Raw genomic sequence first — 19,196 nt, forward strand, 5'->3', positions numbered from 1 at the left:
CACCGCCAGGGACCGGCGGTAGGTACCGCCATTTTCGTACACATTGCTGTTTATGTCAATCCTGGACAATGTATAAGCACCCTGCAGCTACATGGTGTAGGGCACATCATTGTACACACGATGCCACACAGCCATGTCATCCACAGGAGGACGCACATTCAGTGTGAGCCACTTTGGCCTGTGTTTCTGCCATTTTAGTAAGGGTTTTGATGGGTGATGATGATTGACAGACGTCAGGTGCTCTACATAGATGTCGTGACGTTTAATGTGTTGTTGGTCAGTGCAGACCTTGACCGGGCTGGTGCCACTTCGTTGTATCGTACCTGACTTTTGCATTCACAACTGATCATGCACACAACCAGAAGTGTCCCTGCTACTGTGATCATTGTGTTAATGACTGTTTGCAGAATGTACATGATGCATTGAGGTGTGGCAGGTACAGCAGATGGGTATGACAGACATGTTAAGTCACATTACATTTGCGGCTCTTGTTGCACCATGTCTGCGCATGTCAAATGTTCAACCATTATATCCGCATTCACATTCCCCAATGTGTTACTGTCACTTGGGTATTGTCACTGGAGAGGCCTGCCCTCTGTGTGTAGCTATTGGCCAGCCATGTAACCAGATGTACCATGCATCTCTCTGGCCCTTGTTGTTTTCCCATTACATCATTGATGCTTTGTGCTATGGCCATCTCATGATGCTTGTCATTGACCTATTCATTTTAATCCTAAACTAGGAGGAGGCCGAATCTCCTACGTCAGTTGATTGTGCTTGAGGACATGGAGAATGAGCCAATCATCAGGAAATTCAGGCTGGACAGACCGACATTGAAGATCGTGTGTGATCTATTGGAGCCCCACCTGCAGCCTCGCCGTCACTATCCTATGGCATTCACACCCACCTACAAGGTAATGGCAGCACTACACTTCTTTGCGACTGGTTCCTTCCAAGAGACCATGGCTAACGCTGGGGGGATGTCGCAGCCCATGTTCAGCATGGTGCTGAGGGATGTACTTGAGGCCATGATGATATATCGCAATCGCTATATACATTTCCCCAGGGGACGTGAATTGGCTGCCGTTAAGGGGGACTTATATCCACTTGGGCGCATCCCACATGTAGTCGGTGCCATAGATTGCACCCATGTGGCTCTGGTGGCACCGCAGGCGACGGAGCACATTTATCGGAACCGCAAACACTACCACTCCATGAATGTGCAGGTGGTGTGCCTTGCGGACATGACAATATCACGTGTGTGCAAAGTATCCCGGTTCGGCCCATGACTCGTACATTATGAGGAACAGCATGGTGCCACGGATGATGGAGAATCTGCATCCCGAACGTGCCTGGATTGTGGGTGAGTTACACTACTGCTATCACGTGCTGTGTGTCACTGGCTTTACTGTGGCTGTACAACATTGCAATGGGTGTTTATCATTCACAGGTGACTCTGCGTATCCCAGTAGGCCATGGCTGTTGAGCCCACTCCGGAATCCCCAGACACCAGCAGACATCCGCTACAATGAGGCCCATGGCAGGACACGACGGGTAATTGAACGGACTTTCGGCCTGCTGAAGTCAAGGTTCCGGTGCCTTGACAGGACTGGAGGCGCACTCGCATACTCGCCTGGGAAGGTGTGCAAGATCGTTGTGGCGTGCTGTGTGCTGCACAACCTGGCCATCCACAAGCGGGTCCCCCTGCTCCTGGACGATGGTGAGGAACCAAGGCCACAACCTGCTCAGGGACCTGAATCCAGTGATGAGGACAGTGGAGAGGAGGAAGGAGTTGACCAACGCCAGCAGCTAATCCAACGCTACTTCACTTGAAGGTGTGTGAGGAGTTACAACGTCTACATAGTCTGGTGCGGTAGCTTTTGTTGTGAATGGATATGCGCAGATGTTCCCAATAGCCACATGTTCTGTCACCTATGTGTGGTATTGTTGGCATGGACGTTACGTACGGAGATGTATTCTGGACCGTATTTGTGCGTATCAGCTAGACAATGTGTAGTGTACCTGTGATAATTTGGATATTTGTGGAGCAGTGATCTGTGTGTGTTGGCACGATGAGACCAGTGACTGTAGTTCTGTTGTGTCCCCCTAGGTGCTCCAGAGTGTTCCTGCCCTGCATACTGTACATCATGGTTACACATCATGGACATTATCATCAATGTTAATACTGCACTAAAGAATTCAATACACAAAATCTGGAGTGTCAGGTATTTTATTTTCGGGGTGAACATGCGAATTGTGCGGGAATATTTACAGGAAGGTGGGGAATGAGCAGTGAGTTGACAGTCATGGTCGCAGAGATGCAAGAGTAGACACCACATGAATGTGGTGACCCAGTCCAACAGACATGTGCCATTGCCAAGGCAATGTGGGGAAAGACAGTCCAAACAGTGAATGCAGTTGGGGAGAGGGTTGTCTTCACGGCTGGCTCCGTGACTGGCGTGTGGCAGGTGCTTTGCCTCCAGAGACTCCCAGGCTCTTCTTCGGACGCCCCCTAGATCTTTTTGGCGAGGGGGGGTCTGCTGAATGGCCAGCGGCGTCAGAGGACTCGCCCCTCTCTGTTGGCGCAGGGGAGGATGGTGGACTGTCATCAGGCTGCACAACAGGAGGGGACGGAGGTGGTGGTTGGGACACAGGCCTGTCCCTCTGCAACGCCACTTGCTGGCCCATGAGGTCCACCATCTGTCCCAGGCAGTTATCGATGGACCTCATCAGCAGGATGAGCTCCCTCAATAGTTCATCCGACCGGCCACTTTGTCCCTGGACCTCTTGGTAGGCATCCACAACTCTGGTGAAGTGGTCCAGGGATGGTGTCCACTCCTCCCGAGGTCTGGTGTTTACCCTGGCCCTCCCACCTGCTCTGCTGCCACGGACCTCTTCCCTTGCCACTGGTGCGCCACGCACTGGCTCCCTGCCCTCCACAGGTGTTGATGTGGGCTGTTCATCACTAGGGACAGGGAGGGTGCTGCAGGTGGTACTGGTGGTAGTGGTGGTATTGGTGGCAGTGGCTGCGGTGGTGGTTGCGGTGGAGGCAGAGGCCCTGACAGCAGGGGTCTGCTGCCTTGTTGTTGCAGCAGAGGTGGTGGTGGGGTGGATGGGGGCCTGGGACCTCTGGGTCTGTGGCACACCAGATTGGCCGGCCTGGAGCTCATCATCCGAAGTGTCCTGGGAGTCCGCATCTGTGAGTCCATGTGCCGGAGGTGGAGACTGGCTCTGCTGGTCGTAGGTGTTGTCCCCAGCAGTGAGTTCTTCATCACCTGGGGAGTAGATGGGGAGTGGTCAGTGTTTGTGTCATCTGCGTATCATCATCTGTCTGTACACTAGTGCAATATGCTGTCATCAGTTGTACAAATCATGGCAACACCGTGTTACATTACATAGTGCAGAGTTACATCATGGAGTCATAAAGGTTGAATGTCTATGCATTGCGTCCAATAGTTATTTGATTGCTAAACACACACTTCATGAAGAATTACGGTAGTTACATACCTGTATGGTGAGTGTGCAGGGTGCATTGGCTGACACTTGCTCCTGGGTGGGGGAGGCCTCCATGCTGCTGGGCTGTGGGACAGGGGGGCATGCTGGGAGTAGTGAGACAGGCCTCCCTCCCTGCCTCCCACAAACACCCTCCAAGTGAAGATGGCTACCAACCTGTAGGTTTGTTTGTTAAACAGTGCAATGGCTGACACTTGCTCCTGGGTGGGGGAGGCCTCCATCCTGCTGGGCTGTGGGACAGGGGGGCATGCTGGGAGTAGTGAGACAGGCCTCCCTCCCTGCCTCCCACAAACACCCTCCAAGTGAAGATGGCTACCAACCTGTAGGTTTGTTTGTTAAACAGTGCAATGGCTGACACTTGCTCCTGGGTGGGGGAGGCCTCCATGCTGCCGGGCTGTGGGACAGGGGGGCATGCTGGGAGTAGTGAGACAGGCCTCCCTCCCTGCCTCCCACAAACACCCTCCAAGTGAAGATGGCTACCAACCTGTAGGTTTGTTTGTTAAACAGTGCAATGGCTGACACTTGCTCCTGGGTGAGGGAGGCCTCCATGCTGCTGGGCTGTGGGACAGGGGGCATGCTGGGAGTAGTGGTACAGGCCTCCCAACCACAAACACCCTCCAAGTGAAGATGGCTACCAACCTGTAGGTTTGTTTGTTAAACAGTGCAATGGCTGACACTTGCTCCTGGGTGGGGGAGGCCTCCATGCTGCTCGGCTGTGGGACAGGGGGGCATGCTGGGAGTAGTGAGACAGGCCTCCCTCCCTGCCTCCCACAAACACCCTCCAAGTGAAGATGGCTACCAACCAGTAGGTTTGTTTGTTAAACAGTGCAATGGCTGACACTTGCTCCTGGGTGGGGGAGGCCTCCATGCTGCTGGGCTGTGGGACAGGGGGCATGCTGGGAGTAGTGATACAGGCCTCCCAACCACAAACACCCTCCAAGTGAAGATGTCTACCAACCTGTAGGTTTGTTTGTTAAACAGTGCAATGGCTGAAACTTGCTCCTGGGTGGGAGAGGCCTCCACGCTGCTGGGCTGTGGGACAGGGGGGCATGCTGGGAGTAGTGAGACAGGCCTCCCTCCCTGCCTCCCACAAACACCCTCCAAGTGAAGATGGCTACCAACCTGTAGGTTTGTTTGTTAAACAGTGCAATGGCTGACACTTGCTCCTGGGTGGGGGAGGCCTCCATGCTGCTGGGCTGTGGGACAGGGGGGCATGCTGGGAGTAGTGGTACAGGCCTCCCAACCACAAACACCCTCCAAGTGAAGATGGCTACCAACCTGTAGGTTTGTTTGTTAAACAGTGCAATGGCTGACACTTGCTCCTGGGTGGGGGAGGCCTCCATGCTGCTGGGCTGTGGGACAGGGGGGCATGCTGGGAGTAGTGAGACAGGCCTCCCTCCCTGCCTCCCACAAACACCCTCCAAGTGAAGATGGCTACCAACCTGTAGGTTTGTTTGTTAAACAGTGCAATGGCTGACACTTGCTCCTGGGTGGGGGAGGCCTCCATCCTGCTGGGCTGTGGGACAGGGGGGCATGCTGGGAGTAGTGAGACAGGCCTCCCTCCCTGCCTCCCACAAACACCCTCCAAGTGAAGATGGCTACCAACCTGTAGGTTTGTTTGTTAAACAGTGCAATGGCTGACACTTGCTCCTGGGTGGGGGAGGCCTCCATGCTGCCGGGCTGTGGGACAGGGGGGCATGCTGGGAGTAGTGAGACAGGCCTCCCTCCCTGCCTCCCACAAACACCCTCCAAGTGAAGATGGCTATCAACCTGTAGGTTTGTTTGTTACACAGTGCAATGGCTGACACTTGCTCCTGGGTGGGGGAGGCCTCCATGCTACTGGGCTGTGGGACAGGGGGCAAGCTGGGAGTAGTGGTACAGGCCTCCCAACCACAAACACCCTCCAAGTGAAGATGGCTACCAACCTGTAGGTTTGTTTGTTAAACAGTGCAATGGCTGACACTTGCTCCTGGGTGGGGGAGGCCTCCATGCTGCTGGGCTGTGGGACAGGGGGTCATGCTGGGAGTAGTGAGACAGGCCTCCCTCCCTGCCTCCCATAAACACCCTCCAAGTGAAGATGGCTACCAACCTGTAGGTTTGTTTGTTACACATTGCAATGGCTGACACTTGCTCCTGGGTGGGGGAGGCCTCCATGCTGCTGGGCTGTGGGACAGGGGGCATGCTGGGAGTAGTGGTACAGGCCTCCCAACCACAAACACCCTCCAAGTGAAGATGGCTACCAACCTGTAGGTTTGTTTGTTAAACAGTGCAATTGCTGACACTTGCTCCTGGGTGGGGGAGGCCTCCATGCTGCTGGGCCGTGGGACAGGGGGGCATGCTGGGAGTAGTGATACAGGCCTCCCTCCCTGCCTCCCACAAACACCCTCCAAGTGAAGATGGCTACCAACCTGTAGGTTTGTTTGTTAAACAGTGCAATGGCTGACACTTGCTCCTGGGTGGGGGAGGCCTCCATGCTGCTGGGCTGTGGGACAGGGGGCATGCTGGGAGTAGTGAGACAGGCCTCCCTCCCTGCCTCCCACAAACACCCTCCAAGTGAAGATGGCTACCAACCTGTAGGTTTGTTTGTTACACAGTGCAATGGCTGACACTTGCTCCTGGGTGGGGAAGGCCTCCATGCTTCTGGGCTGTGGGACAGGGGGCATGCTGGGAGTAGTGGTATAGGCCTCCCAACCACAGTGCAATGGCTGACACTTGCTCCTGGGTGGGGGAGGCCTCCATGCTGCTGGGCTGTGGGACAGGGGGGCATGCTGGGAGTAGTGAGACAGGCCTCCCTCCCTGCCTCCTGGGCTGTGGGAGAGGGGCTATGGTGGGAGTTGTTGTACTGACATTCCGGCCCCATACAGGCCTCCTCAGCAGAATGGCTGGCTACATGTTGGTTAGGGATGGACAGTGTATTGGTGGTTGGGTATTGCAAGGAGGTAAAACTCGATGTGGTGTTAAAGATTTGTCTGTACTTACCAGCCTCCACTCCCCCGGCTACTCCTGTGAGACTCTCAGGTAGCAGGATGGTAAGCACCTTCTCCTCCCATGGTGTGAATGTCTTCTGTGGGATTGGAGGGCCACTGCCAGTCACGTTTGCCAGAGTCCAGTTCTTGCTCTTCTTCTCCTTGACAACCCTCTTGAGATCATGCCACCGCTTCATGATCTCCTTCTTGGATCTTGGGGTGGCCCCAACTGCATTCACCCATTGGACAACCCTTTCCCACATTTGTGTCCTGGTGGCTAATGGTGTCTGTTGGACTAGGTTACCAAATAGTTGTGGCTCTACTCTCACAATCTCGTTGACCATGACTGTCAACTCACTCACGGTGAATTTTGGCATTTTTTGTGATGTCATGGTGTGTGGGGGTTGAGGTGTTTGTGGGTGCAGGGGTGTGTGGGTGCAGGGGTGTGGTGATGAGGTGTGTTCTGTACTGGGGGTTTGTTTGTGATGGTGTGATGGTGGTGTTGATGGTGGTGGTGGGTGGGTGGGTGTGGTGTGCTATTTTGCCTCCCCTCTCAGATGTGGTGTGTGGCCTTCTGTTCTGGAAAGATGCAAAGGATTGTGGTGAGTGGAGGGGGTGGCTTTGTACTCAGCTGTGTGGGTGTGTCCAATTGGATTGTGGTTGTCAGGTGTGTTGTGGGTGTGGTTATGTTGTTTTGTATATTTGTTTGTCATTTCTGTATCTGTGTCTGTGTGTTGTATCTATTGGGGGCAGGGCTACATTGTTTATGCAGTATTTTGCATCACTGCGGTGCTTTCACATCGACCACCATGTATTTCATGTTCGTCCGCTGCGGTGACTTTGCTGCAGCTTGTCTGCCATTTCTCCCATTCAATCCTGGCTGCGACCGCGGCGATCGGTGCCTGCGGTTCCGGCCGCGCCACCCTCGGGGATATCGTAATTTCCCGTGCGGTGTCTCCGCTTTCCCAGTGGGCGGTTTTGTCTTTTCCGCTGCTTTTCCGACCGCCGCGGTCGGAGTTTTGGCATCACCGCACACGTCGGGCGGTTTATCCGCCTCCATGGCGGACGGTTGTTTTCCGCCTCCATGGCGGGCGGGGTGGTTTTCCGCCCGCTATCCTAATGGACCCCTTACTGCCTTTCTTGGCTGGGGCTATCAATTATTCATGAACTTCATATTCTGATTCAAACTCGTGGACCTTTATTGAGCCTTTTTGTTTTACCTACTACCCTAGCCGAAGGCAGAGGAAAATGTGCACACTTGCTGCCTTTCTTGGCTGAGGTTATCAATTATTGTTTAATTTCATTTTCTGATTCAAAGTCAATGCCCTTTATTGAGCCTTTTTGTTGTAGCTAATACCCTGGCCGAAGGCAGTAGGATATTTTCACACTTGCTTCTTTTCTTCACTGGGGTTGTAAATTTTTTTTTTAATTACCTACAATATTTTCATTTAGAAACAAATTTCAAAGTAATCGTCTCTGTAAAACTTCTTTGCCATGTTCCGTCATTTCTCCAATTCTTATATCTTGTAGAAAAGTTCCATATTCAGCATCATTTGTTTTTTGCATATTTGTAATAAGTTCCTTATATTCAAAATATGACCAAATGTTAACATATCCAATCCTACATTACATCGTTTACCTATACTACCTGTGGAGCATGACAACAAATTAGAATACCACAAGCTATCTGGAGAACCTTGTTGTGTAGTTTCAAGAATCTTGACGAAAATGAAACTTCTCATTATTGATTACCTAAGCATGGTATCAAACTAAATGCTTGCCTTTGTAGATTTAAGAATGCAGCAAATTCTTAAAACAGAGTATGACATATTTCTATTCCTCCCCCCCCCATCATGTATCATCACAGGGTACGTTCAACCTCAGCGCCAAAGGTATTACTAACTCAGTGCACCAGAAATCATCACCACATGACCGCATTGAATAACATGACTTATTTAGAAAAAAAAATATCCTACTTTTTGGACATATAGTTCAACTTCTGTGAATGGACAACCAATATGTATTAAAAAACTTGATTTTAAAGACTTTGCTACCAATGCGTCCTGATTGGACCACGCATAATCGCAGACTCCACAGAACTTCGTTCCTTCAGGTGAAACTAACTCATTCCACCACTTATTACTGCATTCACACACACTAAGGGGCAGATTATGATGGAGGATTCTCCGCATCCTCCGGGCTGGTGGAAGCCACAGCCGGCCCGGAGGATGCGAAAAATCCTCTGCGGAGCCTCAAAAGACCCACCGCCAAATTAGGATGGCGGTGAGTCTTGAAATCTGTCCGCAGCTTTTCCGCCGTGGTCGCCTTCCGACTGCGGCGGAAAAGCTTTAACATGGCTGGCGGTGTCTATCAGACACCGCCAGCCATATTAGGATGGTGTAAGATGTATGCTTTTCCACGGCGGCTTTTCCGCCGTGGAAAAGCATACGGACCTTCACTTCGGGGGCCCGTTGCAGGCCCCCTGGGTGAAGGAGGGGTGGGGGATGCACATAAGGGGAAACCTATGGTACCCCCCTGCATTTGCATGAACAAAGCAGCAGGCACCGCGCGGTGCCTGCCGCTTTGTGCATGCAAATGCACAACTTTCATTTTTAACATTGCGGCGGGTGCTGCTTCAAGCAGCACCCGCCGCAATGTTAAAAATGCAGGATGTGACCGCCAGGATGGCGGTCACATCCTAATTTGCAAGGAGGGACCGCCGCTGCCCCTCGGACGGTCCCTCCTACTCTATGGTGGCGGACGGACTCAGGTCCGTCCGCCATCATAATCGGCCACTTAATTACCAATATTGTGCAGCTATAATCAATGCCACTTACTCATGAAGTCTTGGTAACCGCTACCTCCTACCATCACCACATGTCTGTATTCAGCCACAATTTAACTGATTTTTCATTCATTACGTATAAAGTACCGTACCAAATAAAGTAATCTCCCTCAAACCTACACAAAATTGCCAATTGCCCTTAGTAAGTCAGAATGCACAAGACCAAAAAAATTACTATCAGTACGTCCTGCCCAGACAACACATCTTTGCAAGCTCCACAAACCTTGTTGTTTCACGTACCACTAACTCAATGGAAACTAAACTAAGTATAACACCTATTTCATATCCAGATTCAAACTCAAGACGATTTATCAAGCCTTTTTGTTGTAGCTACTACCCTGGCCGAAGGCAATGGGAAATTTGCACACTTCCTGCCTTTCTTCGCTGTGGTTATCAATTACTCTTGAATTTCATATTCTAATTCAAACTCATGTCCCTTTATGAAGCCTTTTTCATGTAGATACTGCACTGGCAGAAGGCAGTGGGAAATTTGCGCACTTGCTGCGTTTCTTCGCATGGGTTATGAGATATTGATCAATTTCATACTCCTATTCAAAATGCAGGCCCTTTATTGAGCCTTTTTTGTTCTATCTATACCCCGGACGAAGGCAGTGGGAAATGTGCACACTTGCAGCCTTGTTTAGCTGGGGTTATCAATTATTCTTCAAGTAAATCAACTTCAAAGTCCAAGCCCTTTTTTGAAACTTCTTGGTAACTACTACCCATTGAATGGCAGTGGATAATTTCCACACTTGTGTCCTTTCTTGTGTCCTTTCTACCACACATTGTGTGTACTTTGTGCACTTGCTTAACTCCTTAGATGAGATACCCATTTCTCAGGCTCCCACAACGGAATCCGACGCCCTGTCTGTATAATAAACAGGAAAACCAAACACCCACTTCCCTTACAAGGCAGTGTGTACTTTGCATGTCTGCAGCCTTTCTTATTTTTCACCTTTTTTATCTTCCACTCAATCAACACATCATCTACACATATACACACACCTACTTGCTGCTTTAATTATTCTTCAATTTCATAATCTGATTCAAAGTTAATGCCCTTTAACGAGCCTTTTTGTTGTAGCTACTACCCCGGCCGAAGGCAGTGGAAAATGTGCACACTTGCTGCATTTCTTGGCTGAGGTTACCAATTCTGCGCTCAGTAGAGTTGACAACTAGAATCCAACAGCGCCAACACTACAGAAAACATTCAATGCAATCTTGATTTATTTAAAACAGACAATTTCACAATGTATTCAGATTTTCTTACAGTAGGAAATTCAACCTTAATTTCTTTAGTTTAGAGATGTTTCTACTGTATGTCTTCAGATTTTGTTTAAATAAGTGACAAAAACCATTTGTCTATGTCTATTAACAACTGCCTTCAATCTACACTGCACAGGGAACGTACAAGCTCAGCGCCAAAGATACTACTTACTCAGTGCACCATAAATCATCACAAAGAAGAGTGAACAGTTTTATGTCACAGTGAGACATACTGTCCCTTTTAAATGGAATTGATGCAGAATTCAATCGACAAAAGACATTACTTCAATTACTGTACCTCCCCCCTCGACCACACATCATCACTGGGTACGTTCAAGCTCAGCGACAAAGATTACTAACTCAGTGCACCAGAAATCATCACCACGTGACCGTATTGAATTAGATGACTTATTTAGAAAAAAATATATCATACTTTTTGGAGATATACTTCAACTTACTTTTGTGAATGGACAACCAATATTTATTACAAAACTTCATTATAAAGACTTTGCTACCAATGCGTCCTGCTTGGACCACTCCACATCGCAAACTCCACAGAACTTTGTTGCTTTAGATGCACACTTCCTGCCTTTCTTGCCTGGGATTATCATTTATTCTTCAATTTCATATTCTGATTGAACGTCAAGGCCCTTTATCAAACCTTTTTGTCATAGCTACTATCCCAGCCGAAGGTTAATACTCCAAAAGTAATCTTTAAAATTTGCCAAACAACTCTTTCAAAGGGTGATCCATCTAAAAATACTTCTTTAGCACAGCAAATATAGTGCGACACATGAAGAATTTGCACCCCAAAGTCTTTGCATGAGCTGCAACACAAAGATTGAAGGACAACCCATTTGCTGCTGCACCAAGCACATCAACTGCTGCAACAGCATCTTCGGCAAGCAGTCCATACTCATATATTGATCTTGATTTTTGTAAACTTACATTTCTATGCATTTATTGCGATCAACTTTTGTGTTAAATGAAACAGTCTATCAACCTCATCAAAAACAAAAAACGAGAGCATCAATTTTGTAAAAGAATGTCACAAATAGCATTCATCTATAACTGTGCTCTGAAGAGCCTTCAATCTACACTACGCACAGCTGCGTTCACTACTTGAATTCAGTTTTCCTCCTACATTAAGGACAGCATTGTATTCAGCCTTGCTTTGCTTAATGCAAAGACAATTGTAGTGTGTTCTCAGATAATGTTAATTGTGATAAAATAGCATTCATCGAGCTTTGTGTCAACAACTGCCTTCAATCTACACTGCGGACAGAAAGTTTCACAACTTGAATTCTGCTTTGGTACTAAACTTATCTTCAATATCTGTCCTAACAACAGCCTTCAATATGTTCTGCCGTCATTAAAAATCAAAACTTCATAGCAAAAGATCCACTACTACAGAAAACATTGAATTCAGCCTTGCTTTATTTAAGGTAGAGACTAATGGATTTTATGTGTTCCGATTTTGTAAAAGAATGTCACAAACAGCATTCATCTATAACTACTCACTAGAGCTTTCAATCTACACTGCGGACAGCTCGGTTCACAACTTCAATTCAGCTTTCCTTCTACATTTAAGACAGCATTGTATTCAGCCTTGCTTTCCTTAAGGCAGAGACAATTATACTGTGTCCTCAAATTCTGTTAACTGTGACAAAATAGCATTCATCAATCTTTGTGTCAACAACTACCTTCAATCTACACTGCGCACAGCTGCGTTAACAACTTGAATTCAGCATTTTTTCTACATTAAGGACAGCATTGTATTCAACTTTGCTTTCCTTAAGGCAGAGACAATTATACTGTGTCCTCAGATTCTGTTATCTGTGACTAAATAGCATTCATCGATCTTTGTGTCAACAACTGCCTTCATTTTACACTGCTGACAGCTGCGTTCACAACTTGAATTCAGCTTTCCTTCTACATTAAGGACAGCATTGTATTCAGCCTTGCTTTCATTAAGGCAGAGACAATTATACTGTGTCCTCAGATTCTGTTATCTGTGACTAAATAGCATTCTTCGATCTTTGTCTCAACAACTGCCTTCAATCTACACTGCGGACAGCTGGGTTCACAACTTCAATTCAGATTTCCTTCTACATTGAGGACAGCATTGTATTCAGCCTTGCTTTCCTCAAGGCAGAGACAATTATACTGTGTGCTCAGATTCTGTTAACTGTACAAAATAGCATTCATCGATGTTCTTGTCAATTAGTACCTTCGATGCACATTATGGACAGCAGGGTTCACGACTTCAATTCAGTACTGCATGTACATTTCTCTTCATTATGTGTGCTTAGAAAAGCCTTCAATCAATTCATTGCTAAGTAGAGTTCACAACTAGATACCAAGACCGCCAGCACTACAAAAAACATTCAATACAATCTTGATTTTCTTAAACTTTGAACACCACAAAACTCAGCCTTCATTTATTTAATGCAGACACAATTCTAATATGTGTTCACATTTTTTTTAAAACCTCATATTATAAGAAGAAAACTATACAAAATCTACTTCAGAAGGCTTTCGAATTGAATTTTTTAAAATTTGTTTTAGTAACCAATGCAATTCAATCACTAGATAAACCAATCCCTTTAATGAAGGCCAAAAGTAAGTGCAAAAAAATAGAAACTAACAGAAGTAATTTTTCAGAGGTTTTTTTGGGTGAAAGGAACCATAGTTCAAGTTCTGAGCCTTTTTTTAATGATAAGAGTTATCTTCAGAGTAATGATTTGTTGCATGCAGATAACACTAGTAGTCGTGCCTTTGAGGTTAGAAATGGTTGTGCTATTGTGAAAGAGAAAATGTTTCCTAGAAATGCAAAAGAAGTGTTAGCTGAGGAACCTTTAGGGAGATGTCCTAAAACTCCAGTGAATACTTGCAATTGTAGTAGTATTTATACTTTAAGTCAAGAATCTATTAATTTTTATATGCAATTTCTTACATAACTATATTAAGAAAAGTGTTAAACAAAAGATTAAGATGTGGCAAGGACTAGACTCTTACAGAGTGAGAGAAAATACTGGTTTCAAAGGTCATTCTCTGGCTTGTCTTTCTAGAAAAGCATGGCCAAGTGTTTTTCACCAATTCAGAATGTTACCAGTTCATCATACTCAAATCAGGAAATTAGTCAGAACATTGTATTACGCAAAAATTCCAGCACTAATGTTAAAAAGAGTTGAACAGTAATATTTTCCGTGCATCTATATCGGATGTAACAAATGTCTCATGAAATTCAGCTTAGTTACTTTGGTCCTCAGGAAGACAGTGCAGAAACTGAGATATTATTAGAAGAAAATATGGAACAGAATGTGCAAAGTTCTACTGTAGAAAATTTTGAACAACATATTACAAAGTTTAAGGTGATTTCACTTGAAACACCAAATTATTCTATTTGTTTTCAACGTACTCCTTATAAAAATCAAACCAGGAATGTTCATCTGTATTTAAAAAGTAAAAAGGAGAATAATAATGAGTGGAAGCATTTTGCAACTTATTTGTTGGTAGAGAATTGTTTTGATTTGGATTCTGATCAGCGTATTTCTAAATATTTTTATAACAAATTAGATAAGAACAAAATGCCTGCTTGAGCTGTGCATAATAATCTTGAGTTCGTAATTATTCCTTCTGAACTGATGGATTTAAATACCTATGAGTCTATTCCTATTAAATGTGTGCATCCATTTCAGGCTATTGTTTGTATGGAGCCTAAGACAGGAAAATTGCCTCCTTCTGATTAACTAACACCATTAAAGAGAAGAGTTCTATATTTGCCTGCAGATTTTTTTTAAACAACTGAAACGATTGGTGTAGAAAATGTAGAAGATGAGCCTCCAAAGAAGAAGAAAAAAGCTCTAATTTGCAACTTATTTACTATCCCTGAAGGGCAAAAAAAGATTAATGCTCCGTTAGTAACCTGTAAAAATTGCCTAACAACTCTTTAAAGGAGTCATCCATCCAAAAAATACTCCTTTGGCACACCAACTATGATGCGACATATCAAGAACATGCACCCCAATAACTTTGCTCGACCTCCAACACGGACGTTACAGGAAAATCCACATTCTGCTGCACCAAGCACATCAATTGCTGCAACAGCATATTCAGCAAGCAATCCACACCCACAAATTGATCCTCATTTCGGTGAAATCAACATTCTATGCATTTATTGTGATGAACTTTTGTCTTACGGGGAAAAGTCTATCGACCTAATAAAATGCAGGGAGCAGTAGCATCGCTATGCTCAACATTACTTTTTTTTTACATCATCTTGTAATTGGTACCAACTACCCCAGCCAAAAGCAGTGCTTAAATGGCACACCTTCTGCCTTTCTTGACTGGAATTATCAATTATTCTTCAATTTCATATTCTGATTGAACGTCAAGGCCCTTTATTGAAACTTTTTGTCATAGCTAATACTCCAGGCGAAGGTTAATGCTCCAAAAGTAATCTGGAAAATTTACCAAACAACTCTTTCAAAGGGTAATCCATCCAAAACAGACTTTTCACACAGCATATATAGTGCGACATGTGAAGAACTTGCACCACAACAACTTTGCTTGAGCTGCAACACAAAAAGTGCAGGGCAACTCACCTGCTGCTGCACCCAGCACATAAACTGCTGCAACAGCATCTTCGACAAGCCGTCCATACTCACATATTAATCTTGATTTTAGTAAATTTAAATTTCTATACATTTATTGCGATGAACTTTTCTGTTACGTGAAACAGTCTATCAACTTCATAAAAAACAGAAACATATCTGTCCTCAACATTACTCAGACATTTATCAACCTTTTTTGTTGTAACTACTACCACCAAAAGCAGTTGGAAATATGCACACTTGCTGCCTTTCTGGACTGGGGTTATTAATTATTCTTCTGCGAATACAAATTCAAAGTACACACCCTTTATTCAACCAGCTTGTTAATTACTTTCCCGTAAATTGCAGTGCGTAATTTCCATACTTGCATCCTTTCTTACGACGCACAGTCTGTAATGAGCTCGGTATCCAAATATCTACTTCCATGATAAGACAATGCTTACTTTGCGCATCTTCAACATTTCTAACTTTTTACCTTATTCATCTTCCAATCAATGAACACATCATCCACATGTACACACACTTACTTGCTGCCTTTCTTGGCTGGGGTTATCAATTATTCTTGAATTTCATATTCTGATTCAAACTCATGACCCTTTATCAAGCCTTTTTGTTATAGCTACTACCCCAACCAAAGGCAGTGGGAAATTTGCACACTTGCTGCCTTTCTTGGCTGCGGTTATCAATTATTCTTCTTGTAATACACATTCAAAGTACAGGCCCTTTATTGAGCCTCCTTGGTAACTATTACTCGTGAATGGCAGCGGGTAATTTGCACACTTGCGTCCTTTCTTGCATCCTTTCTACCGCACAGTGTCTGTACTTTGTGCACTTCCATTGCTTGCTTAGATATGGTACCCATTTGTCAGGCTCCCACTGCGGAATCCAACAGTCTGTGTAATGGACTTAAAATCCAAACATCCACTTCCCTGACAACACAGTGGGTAATTTACGCATCTACAGCCTTTCTTATTTTTCACCTTTTTTATAACCCCAGAAAGGGGCCAATATTGTTATTTTTCAACACTACCACCCAGTTTTGGGAGTGTGTACTTTATGCACTTCCTCGCTTACTTACACGTGGAAGCAGTTTCTCAAGACTCTCCCTGCGGAATGCAACTCCCACTCTAGGTAATGTACTGGAAATCCAAACATCCACTTCCCTGACACGGCAGTAGGTATTGTGCGGGTCTGCTGCCTTTGTTATTTTTCACCTTATTCATCTTCCACTCAATCAACACGTCATCCACACATACACACACCTACTTACTGCCTTTTTGACAAGGGTTATCAATTATTGTTCAATTTCATATGCCTATTCAAAGTGCACACCCTTTATCGAGCCTTTTTGTTGTAGCTACTAGCTCTGCCGAAGGCACTGAGAAATTTGCACATTTGCTGCCTTTCTTGGCTGGGGTTATCAATTATTCTTCTTGAAATACAAATTCAAAGTACAAGCCCTTTATTGAGCCTTCTTGGTAACTAGTACACGTGAATGGCAGTGGGTAATTCGCACACTTCCTGCCGTTCATGTATAATAAAAAGCTTAATACAATTCTACCAATATTTAAAAAAAGCCAGTATAGTCTATGGTTATCAAATCTTCTGTTTGTTATTCTAATTCAAAGTATAGGCCTTTTATTGAGCCTTCTTGGTAACTACTACCTGTGAATGGCAGTGGGTAATTTGCACACTGGCAGCTTTTCTTTTTTTTTACATTATTCATCTTCCACTCAATCAACACACCATCTACACGTACACACACACCTACTTTCTGCCTTTCTTGGCTATGGTTATCAACTATTCTATTTCATATTCGTATTCAAACTACAGGCCCTTTATCGAACCTTTTTGTTATAGCAACTACCCCAGCCGAAGGCAGTAAGAAATGTGCACACTTACTGCCTTTCTAGAAGTGCATTAGTGTTTCCTGGAAGTGTAAGAAAAAAGACTGTGCAATTAAAAGTATAAAAGACAAATTTGCCGGTGCATGAAAAACTGCATGCAGTCTATAGGGGTTTCAAGCAGTCACTGCCCTAAGGCCCACTTTGCAACATGAGTACTTCAGAATGATTACAATTCTGCAACAAGAATGTCTCAAACCACTTTAATAAATGTATTCTTATAACATCTCATAACTTAATAGAGCTTCTGAAATAATTTCATCATGTATTTCATATTCCTGATTATCAATTTCAAAACTCATATGATCATACTCAATGTCATCTAATGCTTCCAGAAAATCAACATCTAAGGTTTAGTCTAGAAAATCACAGCTAAAATCTGCATCCTTTATACCTTCCTCTTCATTCTCGCTACTTGTGAAAAGTAACCCTGGGCAAAGCACTACGCTACGCTCGCGGAGTTTGCGAAGTTTTCGCAACTTCGCACTACGCGAGCTGCACGTAGCACAGTGCGAACATGCGTAGTGCAGCGGTCATTTTTTGCTTGTTCCCGGTCCTGAACGTCATTTTCGCGACTGCGAGCAAGCAAAATGACATCCCGGCGAGATTCTCAACGCAAGGAGGTCAGGTTTCTCATTGTGAGTGGTTGCGCATGCTCGCAACCGCTCTCAATGAGAAACTACCTGTTCGCGTTGAGAAAGCTGCCGCTCGAGTAATAATCTACTAGAGCAGCAGAAAACTACAGCTCGCACTGTGCAAGATGCCGTTTTCAATGCTTGCACAGTGCCGGATGCTTGTCCGCACTGTGCAATCATTGAAAACGCATCTTGCACAGTGCGAACATGCTACTACGCAGCTCGCGTAGTGCTACATGAAGTTCGCGTAGTGCGAAGTGCACTTCGCGTAGCTTGCGTAGCGCTACTTCGCGAACTACGCCCACCCTTAGTGAAAAGTATGTTCAGCTCTCCTATGACACTGTTACTAATTTCCAAACTGTCTTCCAAATTGTTTTGTTGATTTTCCCTACTGAATTTCTTATGTTGTAGGTCCTTGTACAAAAACATAAACACTTCATTTTATCTTTACTGTAATATCAGCATATATGGTGATTGATATGAATTATATTAAATATTTATCTTGCAAATAAAGCAACAATATTTTGTACATGAGTGTATTTTATTTTGAAAACATTTTAAAATGAAATACAATAAATAGTGTCACTCCGCATTGTGTCAAGTGCTTTATTTATTTATCCAACCTACTGTGTTGCAAACTTAAAATAGTGACAACACCAGTGCCATCCTTTGACTCACCCCATTACGTTGTCAATTAGGGGGAGGGAAGCATAGAAAAGGAGTAAAGTACATGTCTACAGATATACTGCTATATTCAAAACACTGGATAATGCACTGATTTAAAAAACTCAGCTTAAAAAAAACATACATAAAAGAAGGCTGCACAAAAGATACACAAAGGAAAGCTACACCAATAGGACACCGAATCTTGAACACAAACTGGTAAGTAATCAAAAGAACGAAAAAGCTAAAAACACTGCAAAGGATGCTACGCTGTGGAATTCATTCTTAAGAGAGGTAGAAACATACTGTAAATAAAACAGAATTAAAATAAAGAAAAAGTAAAAAACATACATGGATGAGAAAGTCATTAGAGGAATACTCTGTTCCCCAAAATAAATTTTTTTACAGAAATTAAATGTACGAATTTTAAGGATCTGCAAAGGAACCCATTCCCCGGGAAGCTTATTTTGGCTATTTCTAAAGTCACTGCAAATCGTTACAACATTGACGATATACAAAACCAGTTTGACAAACGTACACTTTCTATGTCTAATACTAATAGGAACTCTGTATCTCTAAATGTCAATGGCACTTGTAAAACTTTACCCGAGAACAATGAGTGAGGTAACTCCGAAACGAGTTGGGCACCCGTTTGCTTTGAATAAAGTCTGCTGTATACCGAGGCCACGGCACCAGTGAGTGTTTATTTCTCAGTAACTGGTCTTCGCTACATAATTTGGGAGTGGCGTCCCTGCCGTGTTTTGCCCGCCGTGCATGGAGGGTTGACA

The sequence above is a fragment of the Lissotriton helveticus genome, chromosome 7 (assembly GCF_964261635.1).
Source record: "Lissotriton helveticus chromosome 7, aLisHel1.1, whole genome shotgun sequence".
In the NCBI taxonomy this organism is placed as follows: Eukaryota; Metazoa; Chordata; class Amphibia; order Caudata; family Salamandridae; genus Lissotriton; species Lissotriton helveticus.